The sequence below is a fragment of the Gossypium raimondii genome, chromosome 6 (genome assembly GCF_025698545.1).
Source record: "Gossypium raimondii isolate GPD5lz chromosome 6, ASM2569854v1, whole genome shotgun sequence".
NCBI lineage: Eukaryota > Viridiplantae > Streptophyta > Magnoliopsida > Malvales > Malvaceae > Gossypium > Gossypium raimondii.
Window position 1 is genome coordinate 16,918,313 of NC_068570.1, and position 20,563 is coordinate 16,938,875.

General features: G+C 35.3%; 1 pseudogene; it reads right to left on the bottom strand.

Moving 5' to 3' along the window:
• Positions 1–8,350: 8,350 nt before the first annotated feature.
• LOC128041870 (uncharacterized) lies at positions 8,351–9,905 on the bottom strand (annotated as a pseudogene).
• Between the last annotated feature and the right edge of the window lie 10,658 nt (positions 9,906–20,563).

Below are 20,563 nucleotides of genomic sequence, written 5' to 3' on the forward strand. Positions count from 1 at the left end.
GGCTTGACATTGGCCTTAAATTTGTATTTTTAAAATACCCTTGTTAGTCTTTGACTATTTCGCGAAGGCATGAACTTTATATATTATAAATCAATCAAAGAAGGAAAAAGAACCCCCAAACAGCAGCACCTTGGCAGGCCTCAAATCTTAGCCACTCTTTTCTTTTTTAAATTCTTGCAAATTAACCTTCAAAAATCATTTGCCTTCCTCTTCTTCACATTCACCAATATCTTCCATCACTCCATACTTAGGGTTTGAGTTGTTATGAGAAAAATTTTGGGTTCGAGTAAAAAATGAAAATTAAGGTGAATTTTCATGATTTTTCATCATTTTGACACTTATTCCATTTTTTATGGGAATTGTTACGTTAGTTGAGCCATTAATATGACTATTAAATGTTACCTTTATTCCGAAAAGAAAGCTCCTAAACAAGTTTGTATTGCGAGTGAAAGTTTATATGAATTTTATAAGAAATATGTGAATAATTATACAGTAGCTAATATTGGTAAATCAATAGAAATAGACGTGCAAGAAAGTTGTATTGTTACGGATGCTTCTACCACTAGTGTAATAGGTATATTAGAAGTGTTGATACATTTTTCAATACTAAGTATGAAATAGATACATACTTGGAAGGAGTACTGTTCATTTCCAAGAAAAAATACGGTGATTTTGATGCTTTACAGTGGTAGAAGGTGAATAATTTCAAGTTCTGGATTTTATCAAAAAATGACTTGTGAAATATTGTCATTTCCTATCACCATAATGGTTTCAAAATCTACTTTTAGTGCTAGTGGTAAAGTCATTGATGCATATAATTCATTTTTAGGAACTAATACAGTGCAAATGCTATTTTATGATTATAATGACTTATTTAGCCCTCCAATTTTACAAAAAAAAAAAGGTCTTGTTAGCTCATTATTTATTTTTTCACCTCTTTTAGGTTCTAAACTTCCATCGCTTATTAAATTAACTCAAAATGGATAGAAAAATTAATGTTTGTTAACTTTATTGATGTGACATCCATGTGGCAATCACGTGTATACTATGTTATTAATTATTTTAAAAAATAAAATATATGTTTTTATAATTTTATACTTTTACAAATTATTTTAATAATTTTATTTTTTACTAATTTTTATATATTTTTTGAACTTTTTAAATTTTTAAAAATATTAATTGCTGTTGTAACATTCATGTGGCAATCCACATGTATGACATGACAATAAAGTTAACAGAAGTTAACTTTTTTCATTCATTTTTAAGTGATTTGGCAAACGATGCAAGTTTAAGGGCTAAAAGAGACAAAAACTTAAATAGATGGCTAAAATGATTTTTTTTATAAAATTAGAAGGTCAAATAAGTCATTATGCCAAAAGACCCGAAGCGAGTAATTTTCATGTATTTATTTTATTTAGTTTATATTTAAAATATATTTAATTACCATCTTATATTAATTTTATAAATAGAATAAAGAAGAAGTTAAAGATATTTCCCTACTTTGAAGTTTGAACGATTGAAAGGTATGGTTGATATTGCCCATAAAAAAAAGTCAATAAATGTAGGGATAATGATTTATTTGATTCTTCAACTTTACAAAAAAAAATCATTTTAGCTCTTTATTTATTTTTTTCACCTTTTTAGTCCTTAAATTTGTAATTTTTTACCAAATCACCCTAAAATGGATAGAAAAATTAACATTTTTTAACTTTACTGACATGACATACACGTGGGTTGCCACGTTGATGACACGTCAACATTTAATTAATTTTTTTAAAAATTTTAAAAATTCAAAAAATATAAAATTTATTTTTACAAATTAAAAATCAATAAAATTATTTAATAAGTATAAAATTAGTAAAAATAATTTTAAAATTTAAAAATTAATTAAATGCTCATGTGGCAATCCACGTGTATATCGCATCAACAAAGTTAATAAATATTAACTTTTTCATCCATTTTGGGATGATTTGACCAAAAATATAAGTTCAATAAAAGCGAAAATTTTAATAGAGTTAAAATGACTTTTTTTCTATAGAGTTAGAGGGCCAAAAAATTCATTACTGTAACACCCGTTACCCTAGTACGATCGTCGAGCCCAAGCTATAGGGAGCTACACAAACGACGAAACAGTTGTATGTAAAATTTTAAAACCCAAATTTAAAATAAAACATTAAATGAACTCACACAACCTTTTAGTAAAATAAAAGCTTTACATATAATAGGGCGATTTAACTTCGTACATTCACAATAACAGTTTAACTAATACTATAAGAGTTCTACTCAAAATACAATACGAGAATTTAAACCCAATGGGCACCCTGATATCTATACATGTTACAACAAAAAGTGTCAAGCTCATACTAGGTTCGAAGACTCTAGCTTAGTCCCCCTCAATGTTGCACAAAGATGTTGATTTCTTGAAATCGAAGAAGAGAATCATGGTATGCTCATAAGGAACTTAGTGAGTTCAAAAATACGTTACTTCCCTTTTTGATGCCTAGCTTAAGAGTTTCCCATAGTTTATACTCAAATAAAACTTGCGCATATAGGTGGCGCTCATAGAGAATAAACATGCAAAACAATTATCGTAATGACAACTTGAATTTGAATTTCATAGCGACATAGTATGCAATGCATGACTATTCCTCCCACTTATGACCATAACATTCATAGTGTGTACGTATAGAATTATTGTGAATAAAGTTGACAGATAACCCACCATAAGAATAGATACATTTCAGATTCACTTGGAGAATAGTCTTATAGTCTCTTACATGCAGATTCGTAAATGTGAATTCATAGATATGCATTCATAGATACAGATTCATAAATACAGATTCATATATGCGGATTCATAGATACATATCCATAGATGTGGATTCATAGATATGTACTCATAGATGCAGATTTATATACATGATATATCCTGCAGACTTTCATATGGCAGAGTCTCATGTAAAGCTTTAACAAGAAAGCTTGAAGATAGGTGTCGAAACCATTTTTTTGAAAACAAAAAATTTTGGGTTGTCGAATTAAAAAAATGAAAATTGGGAGTCGCCACCAATCTTTTATTGAGGTGTGATTGGATCACCTAAAAAATGGCTTTGGTCTACGAGTTTTAGAAAAACGGATCCGGGAGTCAGTTACGTACGAGGAAGGATTAGCACCCTCGTAACGCCCAAAATTGGTACCTAGTTAATTAATTAGTGTCTAAAGGTCGAAAATTTTAAACATATAATCTTTAAAAACTTAAAACGTTACGTATTAAGACCCTTCTCAATTCAGAGAAGCAAAAATGCCACACCCAATGCGTTAGGGCACAACATTCTAATTTCCTCCAAAATGAGTTAGGTCAAAATACTCGTATAATGAAAAACTTTAAAGGAACATCCACTTATCCAAGATTTAAGAAATCACACCCAATACGTTAGGGCACGATTCCTTTAGAATCCCAAACTCGGAATATTTCCTTCACTTTAAAAGAACATCCGCTTATCCAAGATTTAAGAAATCACACCCAATACGTTAGGGCACAATTCCTTTAAAATCCCAAACTCAGAAAATTTCCTTTATGATTTCAAAAAAATCTTCATTTCGAGAAATCAATGCGTCACACCCAATACGTTAGGACACAACGTGTTGAATTCCCAATAATGAGCTCTTATTTTGATTAAAAGAATCTCCATTTTGAAAAAAGTTTGATTTAAAAAAAATAAAAAATGTAATGTTATGCTACATTAAATATATAATGCAATAATAAATACTACGATAGCATAAAAATAATGCAAATATATGAACAAATAAATAACGAATGACATATAATATATTAAATAAATGAGCAATATAAACATAATAAATGAAATTATTAAGAATTAGAGGCATACATATGAATTTTCATGTAAAACTTTAATTTATAAAATTTATAATGTACTTATGAGAACATAAATAAAATAAAAATTAAATGATGTCAACATTATTAAAATCCAAAAAAATATGTATACATATAAATGTGAATAAAATCTTAGTTTTAAAAATAAAATGCGTATAAAAACATATACATGTGTTTTTTCAAAATAATTTAAAAATAAAAACAATTACATTGTTAAAATTAATTAAGAAAATAATAAGAAAACCAAATTGAACAAAGAATTGAAAAATTTCGGGCAAATCCATGAATAAATGAAACCTCAGGACTAATTCAACACGCGAATTACATAGAGGGGCTAGAAGGGAAATTTTCCCCTCTCCTCTAAAACGGTGCCGTTCGAACGGATTAAATCGGAATTTAAAATAAATTAAAGGTCAGATTTAAAAAAATTAAAAAAGTAATTGAAAGTATATTAAAAGGCGGAGGGGCTAAAAATGCAATTTACCCCTCCGCTAAAAAAACACGCGGATCCTAGGCCGGGTCAGGTCGGAGTCGGGTCGGCCTCCCCAAAACGACGTCGTTTTGGCATCTGGGGAGGCCTGGTGAAACGACGTCGTTTCACTAGGCTATTTAAGCCAGAAATCTATTCAAAATTTTCATTTTCCATCTTTTAAAAAAAACTTTCAAAACCTCAAAAAAACTCTCCCCCCTTCCCAGCCATCCGATCATCGGCCGGTCACCGGCCACCGCGCCGGCCACCGATCTCCGGCACCGGCGCCACAGTCTGCGGTGGCTTGAAATGGGGAAAACTTCAGATCTGGCTCCTCCGAAGCTCCTAAGCCCATTTTTTGCCCCAAAACCCTCAAAATATCACCGGAAGAACATCAAATCCCCGAGAAACCTTTCGGTCTCCGGCCGTTCACGGTGGTTCTGGGCACCACTCGGGTCGTTTCTTTCTCCTTTACTTCTTTTTATTTTATTTGTATGTAGGAAAGAACGAAAATAATAAATATAACAAATAAAAATTACACAATGTCAACCTTTCCGGTCGATTTTGCTCTCTGTCCCTGCTGTGAGAATATTTGCTTTCTTTTTATTGATTTCCAATTTGGGATCCCCATTTACAGTATTACAATGGCTATTTTATAGCCGAATGAAAAATAAAGAAACAAATCTCGCTTGATTTGATTTATTTAATCTTTGATTTTCTTTGCTGTTTATTTCTTTCCTTGTATTGTTTGTTTCCTTTGCAGGTGAAGACCACGGAGATTTGGCGTTTGGCTTGCGGCGGGAGGCTCCCTCAGAAACCCTAGGGTTTCTGAAATTGCTTCGGCCTGGGTCTAATTTTGGGCCTCTGTTTATTTCAGTTTGGGCCTTGTGGCCCGTTTGTAATTTAGGCCTTTTACCCGGGCCAAAATCGGGTATTACAGCTGCCCCTCTTTGCTCATTGTCGTGTAACAAGAACAGAGCAAAGACTTTAAAAATACCCGATTTTGTCCGGTCGTGCTGAACCTTGGTACATCTTCAGAAGTATAGAAATTAGTGCCATCTTCAGTCTGCCTCACTGCAACTTCAGGAGGATAAGACCTGCTTATTTAGTCTGCTCCACTGCAACTTCAGGGAGATAAGACTTGCTTACTTAGTCTGCTCCACTGCAACTTCAGGGAGATAAGACTAGATGCGATCTGCTCTCTGCAACTTCAGAGAGATAAGATCTGAGGTTTTAATCCGCTCCACCGCAACTTCGTGGAGATAGGATTATCGGCTTTAATCGCTCCACGCAACTTCGTGGAGATAAGACTTGCCATCTTTGCCCCGCCCCACCGCAACTTCGGAGGATAAGACTTGCTTACTTAGTCCGCTCCATCGCAACTTCGGGAGATAAGACTAGATGCGATCTACTCTCCGCAACTTCGAGAGATAAGTTCGAGGTTTTAATCCGCCCAATGCAACTTCAACGAGATAGGATTATCGGCTTTAATCGTCCATCAGAATTTCGTGGAGATAAGACTTGCCTACTTAGTCCGCTCCATCGCAACTTCGTGGAGATTAGACTAGATGCGATCTGCTTTCCGCAACTTCAGAGAGATAAGATCTGAGGTTTTAATCCGCTCCACTGCAACTTCAGGGAGATAGGACTATCGACTTTAATCTGGTCCACTGCTACTTCAGGGAGATAAGACTTGCCATCTTCGATCTGCTCCGCTCGATGCAAGAAGGCAAGATCTGCTATTTTCACTGATCTGTTCTCTGGGGAACATGACCTGTATAGTGAACCTAATTATGCCTAATGATTAGGATGGCATGATCAAAATGCATCAAATGCTCATAACTAGACATGTGTGAATGGTGTTTGCATGAATGCAAAATTTATTTTTCCGAGAATAATCCCGCTTAGGTTGTCATTACTCGAAGTTTATTAAGGCTTTGTGACTGACGTGCTACAACGCCCTCTTGCTTGACTGGCTTTTCTGAAGAAACATTTAGCCAGGCTGTCCCCCACTGTGAACTTTAAAGTTCAATCCACTAGGACACCAAAATTTGTAACATTTTCTCCCACTGTAACCCAATGGTAGAAATATATGGCTTTTCCTCAATCCTCTCCTATCACAAATCAAGGATACAGGATCTAAATTTTTCTGGTCTCTTACACCATTCCCAGGGTATCGTACCAAAGGCTCATGCGCAAATGAAGGCTCTCTTCTCTGAGGTAACCTCTTCCTATTGCTTGGCGATCATTACTTGCTTGTTCATTTAAGCTTTGTCACCAAACTGACATCTTGTCATGTTGTTCAATTAATGTTTTTGACAACAAAATTCAAAGAGAAAGTCTTAATCTAGACTCTTCTTTCTCAGATTTCCAGCCTTTAAACTTGGTGCTTTCTAAACAATAGTCTTGTTTCAGGTTCTTGTATTATTTAGAAACTTCTAGAGTAAAATGTAAAACCTCCCTTGTGAAAGTTTTATTAGTCCATTAATCATTATTCCAATGCAACATGCTTGCAAAAAGGTCATAACAATGAAAAAGAATAAAGTTAGTTCTGAGCATAGCTCGAAAGGAATGAATTATTAAAAATAGTAAAGAAGGATAACAAAGAAATTGATTGGGAATGTGTATCTTGGAAAAGAATGAAGTGTTCCAAGAACAACAAATTCAACATAAATAGTATGAAAATTGGGTGCCCTAGATATCGCAGCTTGAACTTCTCTGCACAAACTTTCTGAAGACCATTCTGAGTTTGACATGTGCTTAGGAGATCTACAGTACTCTGTTGATGCCCCAAGATGTCGCATACCCTTTCCTCGTTGATTCGTATAGCAAGACCACTTGCTCATCCTATTTTGATCAAGAATTTGAGCTACTCTGATTACCTCTTGCCCCATTCTAATCAATATTTGAGCTGCCCTTTTCGGGTTTTCAACTCAAATCCACCTTTGGTCTAAGGCGCCCTTTGCGGGTTTTCACCTTAGCCTCTCTATTTTATTTTCTTTTTCTTTTTCTTTTTATCACTTTTATTTTTTTTGAGATCGCATCATTTTCTTTTGGCGCATTTGACCATGATGGATAACTTTGAACATTCCTCTTCAATTAGATCTAAAAGCTCAGAGTGAAAGAATCTTGTCTTCAATAGGCAAAACCACGATGGGCCCAAGAGAAAGTCATTGCACCAGCAGAGTAGTTTTTTTTTTTGCTGTCTTTTCTTTGGGCAATATGGCATTAATCGTGAACAGACTGCAAACTTTTGATATTGTGCTATTGTTCAATCTTAGTACATTGTTAGATATGATCCTTTTGGCGTTCCATATGATTCTTCAAGAATTGACATACGAAGCAGCTTCCACACATTTAGTAAAGTACTTGACGATCGCAAAGATGAATTGATGACCGTCAAACTCTTTTGGCGAGATCGACCAAATGACCTCCATGTCCCACATAAGGAGAAGTCATGTATCCTGATAATTCTTTGTAGGGTGAGATCCATTTTCTGACTTGTTCTACCATCATTAAGAGGTCCAGAAATAGGCTACGATCTATGACATCTTCAAAGTTATGAGATCCCTCTAAACACATGTCTCGCTCGGAAGGAGATTCTGAGTCAGTAGCATCGCCATTCATGTCATTGATATCTGAGGACCCATAGTAATTGCGAAAGAATATACAAAAGAATGTATGAATTTACGAATGATTATTTGTACAATATAATTATGTAGAAGAAAATCCAAAAGAATGAAAGAATAATTACTCGCAAAGAATGAACGAATATTAGCTCAAATGCAAAGATGTATTTTATTAGAATAATAATGTTCAGACATGAGCCTATTTCACAAAGGAATTCCTATCGTTTTTTAGGCTAAAAGCAACAAGAATGTTCTGAACATTACTCTAAACAAGCTCTAAAAACTACAGAGATTTTTTCGAAGTCCAATTATTTAGGAACCTCCAAGTTGATAAGGTCGAATATCTAATAAGGACTCTTCTCAGTTGTCTTCATGCATGGCATTGATGTGAACGTTTCTTAACCCTTCTTCATACATTGCAATCACCTCATCATCGATATGATTGGGTAGCAGATTTTCTGCATTGGATGAACCTTCAAATTTGACAACGCCTATATTGATGAGTCTTTCAACTAGCTTTTTGAAGGCAATGCAATTCTCTACTGAGTGCCCCATAATTCCAACATGATAATCACATTGCGTGTTTGTATCATACCATTTAGGGTACGGAGGTTGTAGGGGTTTTGAGTAGAAAGGTGCAACAATGTGCTTATCGAATAAGCTTTGATACAGCTCCTTGTACGACATTGGAATTGGCGTGAACTGGAGTTTTTCAGTACCTGGCCTCACATATGATTCTTGCTTTAAAAGACCCTGATGGCTGGTGATTTCTGTCTTTAGCCGGCTCACAACGATTGGTCTTAAGTGGCCCTTGTTATATCTACCTTCATTTTCCCCTTATTCCCTTTCTTCCTTGAGGCTTTTATAGTATCTGGGTGTTCTATCTTCGCCTGTTTTATTTCTGATGAATTGTCAAGAGCAACAGGATTGGATTTTGAGTCTGTCAGGCGATATACTAGTGTCGATGTACCAGTCAAATATTGTCGGGATCGATGGTAAAAAGTGCCTCTTGTGGACATGTGTCTGGTTGGGCCTGGACACTTATCGAGGTAAAATCTGGGGAATATATAGGATCCTCATTATCATCCCCAAAGTGAGTCATTGGCTTTTCCTTTACCCAATAACTGGGTTAGTGGCTCATATTTATTTGGAATTTAGCATCCGATTCCTCATTTCTTGTTGAAATTCAGTCAATTGCTCTTGCATCTGTATTTGCATTTGCTCTATTCTCTCCAATCTTTGGTCCATGCCTCCTGACTTTGCTCGGGTACTATAACGGTGTTCGGTTGATTGGTTGATTTTTCGATTAATTGAGGAGTGACTTAAATTAATTAGAATCTTTCAATGTTTTATATGAAGTAATGCAATGCATGAATGCAAAAAAAGACGTCAATTTTGATTCAATTCCATATAAGAAAACCTTACTAGAAAGCAAATTTCTTTACATAAAGCGAATTACAAATAAGTCTTTGCCCTAGTACCCAGAACTCTGATCTTTCTAAGTAATAAAGCTAATTCTTGCCCCCGATCCAATTCTAATTCATACTTCACACTCAGCGTGTCAGCCTGTACTGCTAAAGTCTGTACATGATCAGCTAATTCTCGAATCTGGACCACAGCTTCCTCGATAAGATGATCTCTGTTTCTAACTTGACTCTAAAAGTGGTGAAGCTGTTCATATTACGACTTTCGTTTGCTTTCAAGTGCTTGATCTGAATCTCACAATTTTGCAGCACCGTTTCTAACTCTTCATTTCGTCAATCTTGCTCAAGCTTGCTTTCAACTCTATCGTAGAGCTTCGGCTTCGATACTGATGAAGAGATCTTTCCAACATAATCACCCTATCCTTTAGTTCGCATTTTTCCCTTTGGCTTTCTGACAAACTCTTTTTTAAGACTTCATTTCGTCTCTGCATCTCCTTACATTTATGTTCCCATCCATCGGCTTTGTCCTTTTCTTCTTGGATTTCTGCTCGCCATTGTTCTGAAGTCTTTCCCAGCCCAGCAGTTCTCATTGACAAACGCATTTTTTTATAATCCATCTTCAGACTGCCCAGTTCCTCATCAGCCTTGTTTTTCTCTTTCTTCAACCTCTCATTCTCAAGCTTCTGAACGTCTATGTCCAATCTCAAGTTCGTCTTTTCCGCCTCCATTTGCTCTATCCTTTTCTCCAAGTCCGTGTTCTTCCTCTTAAAATCTTGTCTTACAATTTCCAACTCAAAAGGAATGACTCGCAAATGCTCTTCTATTGACTGGCTTTCTTCCTGATTTAACCTGGGTGTATTATCATTTATCCTTCTAGCCCACCATTGATGATACTCAGGAGTTGTCATTGGACCCAAAGCTAGCCTCTTCATTCGGCGAGTTTGCTTTCACGCATTAGCCATCTCTTGAATCTTCTTTCTATAACCATCATCCTTGTACGAAAATTCACAATCAGCTATCCATTGGGTCGCAGGTATAAATTGCCTTGACCTATATTGCCTTAGCACCAATAATGGAGCGTATCCAGTAGCTCCCCAAACCCCTAACAAAGGAACCCAATCAAAACTACCACACCTATACAGGATCTCATCTGGAAGTAACCAATGAGCTCTCCATTCAATGTCCTCCTCTCGAAGATTTTGAAGAATTGCTATCCACCTCTCCTTCAAAATGTCGTCTCTTCTGGGCGTAGCAACTATCTCCTTTAGTGGTGAATAATTTTCAGAGAAAACTCGATACGACACTTTATCCACCTTCCAAAAGTGACTGTGAAACCACGAGAGTAGAAGCTGTGCACATCCAATAAATCTACCTTCACCCGTCTTCCGGCATGCACTCAATGACCTAAAAGTCTCTGCCAAAATTGTTGGAATTGGTGTAACTTTCTTATTGAGCCGGTCGAATAAATCAGTGACTGTTTCATCCACATACCCCAAGGCTTTAAGGAAAACAACCAAGCCGTATATACTTAAAGCAAAAACATCTAACCTTTTCCTGACATCTGGGTGTGTGAGGATTGCATCTTTCAAGCCTTTCCAAGGAACGCACTTACTGTCCCCCTTTTGCTTAATTCGTGCGACAACCCACTGCTCACTCATTCCTGTTACACTCATCAGCTTCTTGGAAAAGGTTGGCACATTTACCGCTCTCGAATAGACCCTGTCCACTTGAAACTTTGAACAACGGAGTAAAGCCATATACTCCTCTAAAGTAGGCACTAAATCGACCTTCCTGAACGTAAAGCAGCTGTAATCAGGATTCCAGAATTGGGCGAGGGCTTGAAACAAATGCTTGTCTACCTTTACATCAAGCAAATAAGGCAGATCCCCATAATTATCATAAAAGAGCTGTCTAACCTCATCACTCCATCGACCCTGATTTCCTTCAATTCTTGCAAATTGTTTTGAGTTGCACCGATATGCGTAAAGTCCCATAACTCTGATACATGCCCATCAGCCAAACTATCACCCTTTTCTTGTTGCGTTGTTTCAGACCAAGTTCGAACAGCCGCATTGTCCTCCACTTTATCAAGAAACCTGCTTTCCATGATAAGCCTTCTATCTAGCAACTGAATTTGAATTGACGCCTTTTATGATGAAATGAAATGTCATGTCATGCAAATAAAACACCAAAAGTCAGTATAACATAGAAACATAAGATATAATCAAGAAATAAAGATCTCTAATTGGATATCTACTAGGGTTTAGTATAATTCTACCTAAGGTGGATTCCTAAGGTTCATTATATAAAGTTTGGCTTCTAGAGTAAAGGTACCCGAACCAGCAGATTCCTCAATCCTCACACATTATAGGCTCATATGGACCGAGTTCAGTTCAGGGGAATACATTTCCCTATGGCTACACGGAGATGAAAAATCTCACGAAGACATAGGTACGGATGTATCCCGAAAGCAATCCACTACCCTACACGGAGGTAAAAAAACCTCACGAAGACATAGTTTCTCACTCCCACTTCAAAGGGTAACATTGTTCAACTCATGAAATGTATAATGCAAACAATGTTTGAACAAGAAGATAATGAATGCAAAAGGATGTCATGAGTTTTTTTTAAAAATATTTTCTCGACCATAAGACAAGAATTAATCAACTTTATGGCTCGACTCTCTTAATTTTTTAAAAAAAAGTCCCCAGTTGAGTCGCCAAGCTGTCGAAACCATTTTTTTGAAAACAAAAAATTTTGGGTTGTCGACTTAAAAAAAAGAAAATTGGGAGTCGCCACCAATCTTTTATTGAGGTGTGATTGGATCACCTAAAAAACGGCTTTGGTCTACGAGTTTTAGAAAACGGATCCGGAGTCGCCACGCACGAGGAAGGATTAGCACCTCGTAACGCCCAAAATTGGTACCTAGTTAATTAATTAGTGTCTAAAGGTCAAAATTTTAAACATATAATCTTTAAAAACTTAAAACGTTACGTATTAAGACCCTTCTCAATTCAGAGAAGCAAAAATGCCACACCCAATGCGTTAGGGCACAACATTCTAATTTCCTCCAAAATGAGTTAGGTCAAAATACTCGTATAATGAAAAACTTTAAAGGAACATCCACTTATCCAAGATTTAAGAAATCACACCCAATACGTTAGGGCACGATTCCTTTAGAATCCCAAACTCGGAATATTTCCTTCACTTTAAAAGAAAATCCGCTTATCCAAAATTTAAGAAATCACGCCCAATACGTTAGGGCACAATTCCTTTAAAATCCCAAACTCAGAAAATTTCCTTTATGATTTTAAAAAAAAATTTCATTTCGAGAAATCAATGCGTCACACCCAATACGTTAGGACACAACGTGTTGAATTCCCAATAATGAGCTCTTATTTTGATTAAAAGAATCTCCATTTTGAAAAAAGTTTGATTTAAAAAAATAAAAAATGTAATGTTATGCTACATTAAATATATAATGCAATAATAAATACTACGATAGCATAGAAATAATGCAAATATATGAACAAATAAATAAAGAATGACTTATAATATATTAATTAAATGAGCAATATAAACATAATAAATGAAATTACGAAGAATTAGAGGCATACATATGAATTTTCATGTAAAACTTTAATTTATAAAATTTATAATGTACTTATGAGAACATAAAAAAATAAAAATTAAATGATGTCAACATTATTAAAATCCAAAAAAAAATATGTATACATATAAATGTGAATAAAATCTTAGTTTTAAAAATATAAATGCGTATAAAAAACATATACATGTGTTTTTTTCAAAATAATTTAAAAAATAAAAAAACAATTACATTGTTAAAATTAATTAAGAAAATAATAAGAAAAACCAAATTGAACAGCAATTGAAAAATTTGAGGGCAAATCCGCGAATAAATGAAACCCCAGGGACTAATTCGAACACGCGAATTACATAGAGGGGCTGGAAGGGAAATTTTCCCCTCTCCTCTAAAACGGTGCCGTTCGAACGGATTAAATCGGAATTTAAAATAAATTAACGGTCGAATTTAAAAAAAAAAAACTAATTGAAAGTATATTAAAAGGCAGAGGGGCTAAAAATGCAATTTACCCCTCCGCTAAAAAAACACACGGATCCTAGGCCGGGTCGGGTCGGAGTCGGGTCGGCCTCCCCAAAACGACGTCGTTTTGGCATCTGGGGAGGCCTGGTGAAACGACGTCGTTTCACTAGGCTATTTAAGCCAAAAATCTATTCAAAAATTTCATTTTCCAGCTTTTTAAAAAAAAACTTTCAAAACCTCAAAAAAACTCTCCCCCCTACCCAGCCGTCCGATCATCGGCCGGTCACCGGCCACTGCGTCGGCCACCGATCTCTGGCACCGGTGCCGCCATCTACGGTGGCCGAAAACGAGGAAAACTTCAGATCTGGCTCCTCCGAAGCTCCTAAGCCCATTTTTGGCCCCAAAACCCTCAAAATATCACCGGAAGAACATCAAATCTCCGAGAAACCTTTCGGTTTCCGGCGGTTCACGGCGATTCTGGACACCACTCGGGTCGTTTCTTTCTCCTTTACTTCTTTTTATTTTATTTGTATGTAGGAAAGAATGAAAATAATAAATATAACAAATAAAAATTGCACAATGTCAACCTTTCCGGTCGATTTTGCTCTCTGTCCCTGCTATAAGAATATTTGCTTTCTTTTTATTGATTTCCAATTTGGGATCCCCATTTACAGTATTACAATGCTATTTTATAGCCGAATGAAAAATAAAGAAACAAATCTCGTTTGATTTGATTTACGAATCTTTGATTTTCTTTGCTGTTTATTTCTTTCCTTGTATTGTTTGTTTTCTTTGCAGGTGAAGACTACGGAGATTCGGCGTTTGGCTTGCGGCGGGAGGCTCCCTCAGAAACCCTAGGGTTTCTGAAATTGCTTCGGCCTGGGTCTAATTTTGGGCCTCTGTTTATTTCAGTTTGGGCCTTGTGGCCCGTTTGTAATTTGGGCCTTTTACCCGGGCCAAAATCAGGTATTACAATAGGTCTAGCGGACTGTCCTAGCTTTTGTATGCCCATAACCATAGGACTTGCATATAAATATATATATTTACGTACGTAAGGCTTAAAGCCTTACACTCCGCAATGTCTCAAACTTGCAAAGAACCCTCTCAGGGTTATCATATACTTGTGCACATATATCTATGTACAGCTCATCTGAACCTCCACAAAGCCAAATAACATGTAACACTTAAACTCTAATCATCTTTTTCTTTACATACCTCCTTACTTCTTATATAAAACATTAGCATCAACGATTCACCCAATTCATTCTTTTTGCAAAAACACATTGAACATGACCACATTCGTCATTGTGCATATTACAACCAAATGAACAATTTGCATAAATAAACCCCATCATTATAATTCAAGCAGCATGCAAGTCATTCATTTCACGTGTGCATGTTTACAACCGTAAATTTTTCTAACTGATGATTCTCACTATAGCACTCACGCACTTAACATCACAACACAGATGAATTCCACAACAAACCGCACAACAAATCAACATAATGATTGAAAACAATGAGTATGAGTGTAAAAACTCACTGGAAAAATACCTGGAAGTTGATATTACTCCCTCCTGCTTAGTTTTTCCTTTATCGCTTAAGCTTCCTCCTTCCTGGTTAGCTAAACATAGAAACCAATTAATAATCAAAACAAAGGCATTTAAATGTAAGACTACCATAATTCATTAACATATGGAGAAGTTAACTGCGAATTAAATCATCATAGTCCAAAATCAATGAATTATACCAAAATCCACAAGTTTTCCTTCCTTCTTCTTGAATCAAAATGTGCGAAATAGTTAGACAGATTACCAAATTGCTAAATTTTCGACAACTCAAGCTAATATGTTAATTCCTCCCCATATGCAGACTGCTCATTACTCTCTTTTCTCTCTCTTTTTTTCTTTAGAACAGTTCAAAGAAGAAGATGGAAGAAGAAATTGAATGCAAGAAACAAAGAAGAAAATAGAAGTAGGAAAATGAATGCCAGAATAAGAGGATCCCCAAAGGGAAAGTCAGTTCTCCCTTATATAACCCTCCCACTTATGATTACTAAAGACAATTCAGTCAACATAACATTTAATCTTCATAAGCATAATGTTTCCCACTTAGAAATGCTTAGTTCTAATGCAACGAAACTAACATTGAAATTTAACTATTTACCAACTAGTCCACAAGACTCATATAATCACTCTATAGCCCTGCTAAACTAAAATTTTTCTAATTAGGTACCTAGGATTTTGGTTGGGTTAGATCTAAATTTTATTTAACTCGTAACTTTTCTTCAAGGACCGTACACAGCTTTTAGCTTTCCGGGTGTGACAATTTCGCTTATAAACATACTAAGATACAACTAAGCTCTCATTTTTAAATTATCTTTCTACCTTTTTATTTATTTATATATATTGTGATTATATCTGTTCTTTTTGACACAATGCTTAGAACAACCCATAGCCCCTCCCTAACCCATAAATAGGAGGATAATGCGGTTCAGCGCACTCAAACCCACGTCCTCCCAAATTGACAATAATATCCATGTCAATCGAGCTAAGAGTCAATCGACGACCCATGAGATTTCCTCATGTTCAAAGTTCTTGTTTGTTGTTGAGTTTTTTTAGGCAAAATAAATGCAAGATCCCTAATCTAGATGCATCTAATAATGTTTTGATTTTATGTTTTAGGTTTTATTATCATTAATCATGATCCAATTTTAAAGGAGTGTGCCAACCTGTGGCCTAAACTTGCAAGCACTATCAACACTTTTGTCAAAAATATTTTTATGTTTTGTTTGTTTACCGTTATAGGTTTGGTGATATCTTGCTAAGATTTCTTTTGAAAGGTCTAAAATCAAACAATGGGATTTTCTAGGATTTTTTTATACAATTACAATAGTTATAGCTTATTAGTTCCACCAAGTGACAGTGGGTTTATAAGACTACTATACTTATTGTCGCAATCATTTTTTGAAAAACAAAAAAATTGTTTATCCGACTTTTTTAAAAAAAGAAAATTGGGAGTTGCCACCGATCTTTTAAAGAGGTGTGATCAGATCACCTTGAAAACGATTTTAGGTCTACGAATTTTGAGAAGATAGGTTCGGGAGTCAGCTACGCACGAGGAAGGGTTAGCACCCTCGTAACGCCCAAAATTGGAACCGAATTGATTGTTTAATGCCTTAGTGTCGAGAATTTGAAAAGATTTTAAAATACGATCCTTCTTTTTTTATTAATGTTAATTTTATAAAAGATGCTTGGATAAATTGAGGCGAATGCTAAAGACCTTCTCGTCTCAAAGTAATAAAATGTCACACCCAATACATTAGGACACGACATTTTTAGTCCCGAAAATGAGTTTTTGGTTTATATGTTTTGATTGAAGAAAATTTTCGATTATTTAGATTCAACGAGGAAAGTTGGAACCCAATACGTTAAGGCTCAATTCTCTCGAGGATTCCAATTTTTGAGTATTGCGTTGTTTTATGGATAAATCGATATTAATGCTTAAAATAGAATATAGTCATTTTAATAAAATGCAATAAGACAATATGTATCGCGAAAGAAAAATTCGTAAGCTATGTGTAAGCTAATAAACAACAAAGAAACCTTAAATATAAATGAGCAACACAATACATACAAGAGCAATAATCTCACATCATATATTATGCTAACATTCAAAGGCTAATGAATCTAAAGTCAATCAAAGCACCAAATTATAAATTAACACACATGAAATTGTACAAGTTTTTTTTTTTTAAAATAACCCAAGAAATATGAAAGAAGAGAAATTATAGTTAAAATAAATTTGAAATAGATAATATATACATTATATTATATATTAAAAAACTAAACAATACTAATAATAGTATATCATGGTTTTAGAAGAAACTTAAAATAATGTATAGAATGAAATATTGTATATATATAAAAGAAAGGTAAATATATAAGCAAATATCATAATAATAATACTGCTATTACTAATAATAATAATAATAGTAATAATAACATTGATATCAAATTAGTTAATTTCTTTTTTTTTTAAAACACGTATACGAAAAGGATTAAAGCAAGTGTTTGGGGCAAATTTGAAAATAAATAAAATAAAAGAGAACCGATTTGAAGTTTGTTTGAAATTGAAGGGACTAATGCAGCAATTAAATGCACCAGTCTAGGAAACTAGGTCAGATCATTGGAAACAACGTCGTTTTGGACGTATGTCTCCTCAACTGATGAGAGGATGAAATTGAAAACAAAATAGAACTATATAGCCAAAATAAAAAAACGAAAGGGATTACATCAAAACCAATTGAGAAAACAGGAGGATTCATTGCGCAAATAAACCACCAATAAAACACGCGGATCCTCTTTCTCAAATCGGGTCATGCACACGGGTACTACCCTATACGTCACCATTTTGAAACCACTGACCAGGCTCCAAACGGTGCCGTTTTGGGTTACCTAAGGGTCACAAAAACCCTAAATTAGCAGCTACTTTACCACTCTAAAGCAAACTCTAAAAAATTCTCCTCTAACGCCGCTCAGCAAACCGATGCTTGGAGACTCCGATCCCTCGTCTGACTCCAATTGCGACAGAGCGAACGACGTCTCGGCTAGCAGGTAAGCTACTCTCCCTAACCTCTCTTTCTCTTTTATTTCATGCCATTAATGAATAGAGCAGTAAAAGAGGGAAAAGTGAAGAAGAAAAATAATGAAAAATCACCTTACAAAATTCTCTGTTTTGAATCTTTCTTGTTTTTTTTTATTCAATCCCCTGGAAAAAAAACCTTACAATGGCTTCTCTATTCATTTTTTATATCCCTCTGTGTGAAAAAAACCAATAAAAATAAAATAAAACCAAAGAAAAACCCCCTGTCTCTCTGCTACGTTTTTTGTTTTGTTTGCAGGTGTGGCGTACGGGTGGTGGACGTGGCGTGTACGGAGGCCAGCTGGAGGCGCGTGGAGCGCTTGACACGCGCGGAGGTCTTGGCTGCTGCGGCACTAGGAACTGGGTACTGCTAGGGTTTCGGTGGATTTTGGGCCTAGGATAAGTTAGGTTTGGGCCCAAATTTTGTAGTCTGGACTGTTATTAGACCATTTAATTTTGATTTTTTATTTGGTTTATTTTACTAACGGGCCGGGCAAATTAGGTATTACACTTATTTTATCTCATACTGTGAACTACTTGTTAAAATGTTGTTTAAGTTTAGTTTAACATTAATTGACTAGTTTGCTTATTTGTTTGTGTATCTGTGAACATGTTTGACTATTTCTCTGTTTATTTTTTGTGAACACATTCATTTAGTGCATGCGAACAGGTTTAATTAGTGTTTCACGAACATGTTTTTTTACTGTTTGTGTGATAGGCCCAATTTGCCCGGCCCATAATATAAAAATCCAATCCAAATTGAAAAAATAGTAATAAAAAAATAAACCAAACAAAAGGTTAATAACAGTCCACAAGTCCAAATACAAGGGCACAACGTGGCCCAAATCAGTTAACCTAGCCCAAGCTTATACCCAACTACACCCGGCCCAATCACTAGGTGGCCCGAAAACTAAAAGAAACCCTAGCATCAGCCCTCCTTCCAGTCAGCATTTGAATAACCCAAGGCTTCCCCAGCGTCTGCGCCTTTGCTGCTGCATGCATCTCCTCCAGACACACCTTTCTGCCGCCGCACACGTGATGAGCCTCCGTACGCTTGCGCCTCTGCCTCCGTACCTCCACGTCGACCTCTGCCCTCGTACACCTGCAAATGGGACGCAAACAACGCAGCAAAAAGGAAAAAAAACTGTATTTTTTCATTTTTCATTTTTGTTCACTTTTTCAGCCTATAAAGCAAAAGGCAGAAATACAAAAAAAAAACAACGAAAGCAATCAAAAAGAAAGTTTACTAAAGGTGACTCCTTTTTCTTTTTTCTCTTTTCGGCTTCTTCGTGTTTTATAAAACAAAAGAAGGGGAGGAAGTCTTACCTGGGTGTTAGCGTCGACTGAAACCTCGCTCACTCCGCCTCAGTCGGAGTTTGGACAAGGGATGTGAGGCCAGAAATCGGCAGAGCCTTCGGTGTTGTGAGACTAGGGTTGAAACCCTAGCGCAGACGTGAGGAGGCGGCGGCCTTCTCTTTTTTTTTTTCTTTCTTTGTTAAGCAACTGAGTTATTTTTTTAGGGGGTTTAAATAGTGAAATCGCACGGCGTCGTTTTGAGCTAGGGTTAACAGCCCTCAAAACGGTGCCGTTTAATCTTAACCCAATGACCCGACCCGGAGGCGGCTGAGATCCGCGCATCATGGTCTTGGTAGGGTTATTTGCACATTTGATCCTCCTTCTTCAATGGCGATTTCAAATCAATTTTTCTTTATTTGTGAATTTCACGCTACATTTTGCTTTTGTTTCATCTGGGCCCAGGTTATGCACTGCGATTTGGAGTGACGGGGATTATTTCCCACCTGGTCCCCCAAGTTATCCGCATGTTGCATTTGGCCCCCATCCCCTCTATTTTATTCTATTTTCGTTTATTCCTTTTAATTCCATTTTTATTTTAATTTAATCCATAATTTAATTTATTTATTTTCTAAAAAAATTTATTTCGATTTTTTGTCTTTAGTATGTATTTACTTATAAACCTAGTATTGTTTTAATATTAAAGTTTAATATAGTTTTAAAGTTCATCATTAGAAATTTTTAATAATATAATATACTATTATTTTAAAATAGTATTAAATAAATTTAGCATACAAATACTGTTATAAAGTTTTCCTCTCATTTTGCATGTACCATTTATTCAAATCAACATTTGTATATATATATTTTGAGTTTCTTTTCATGAAATATTTACTTAAAAATTCATTCTTATATTATTATTTCACATAATATTCATTTCTAACCTTTTGATATATCCCAATATTCATTTTATTTATTCGAAAAGTTGTCACATTTTACTTATGTTATTTCGCTTAGCTCTTCTTCCAAATTTTGACGATTAACTCATTTAGTTGTTGAATGTTGATATTCGTGTTTGTATGATGTGTGTTAGATATTATTGCCCACATATGTATTATATTATTTATTAGTATTTGTTGGTTATTGATG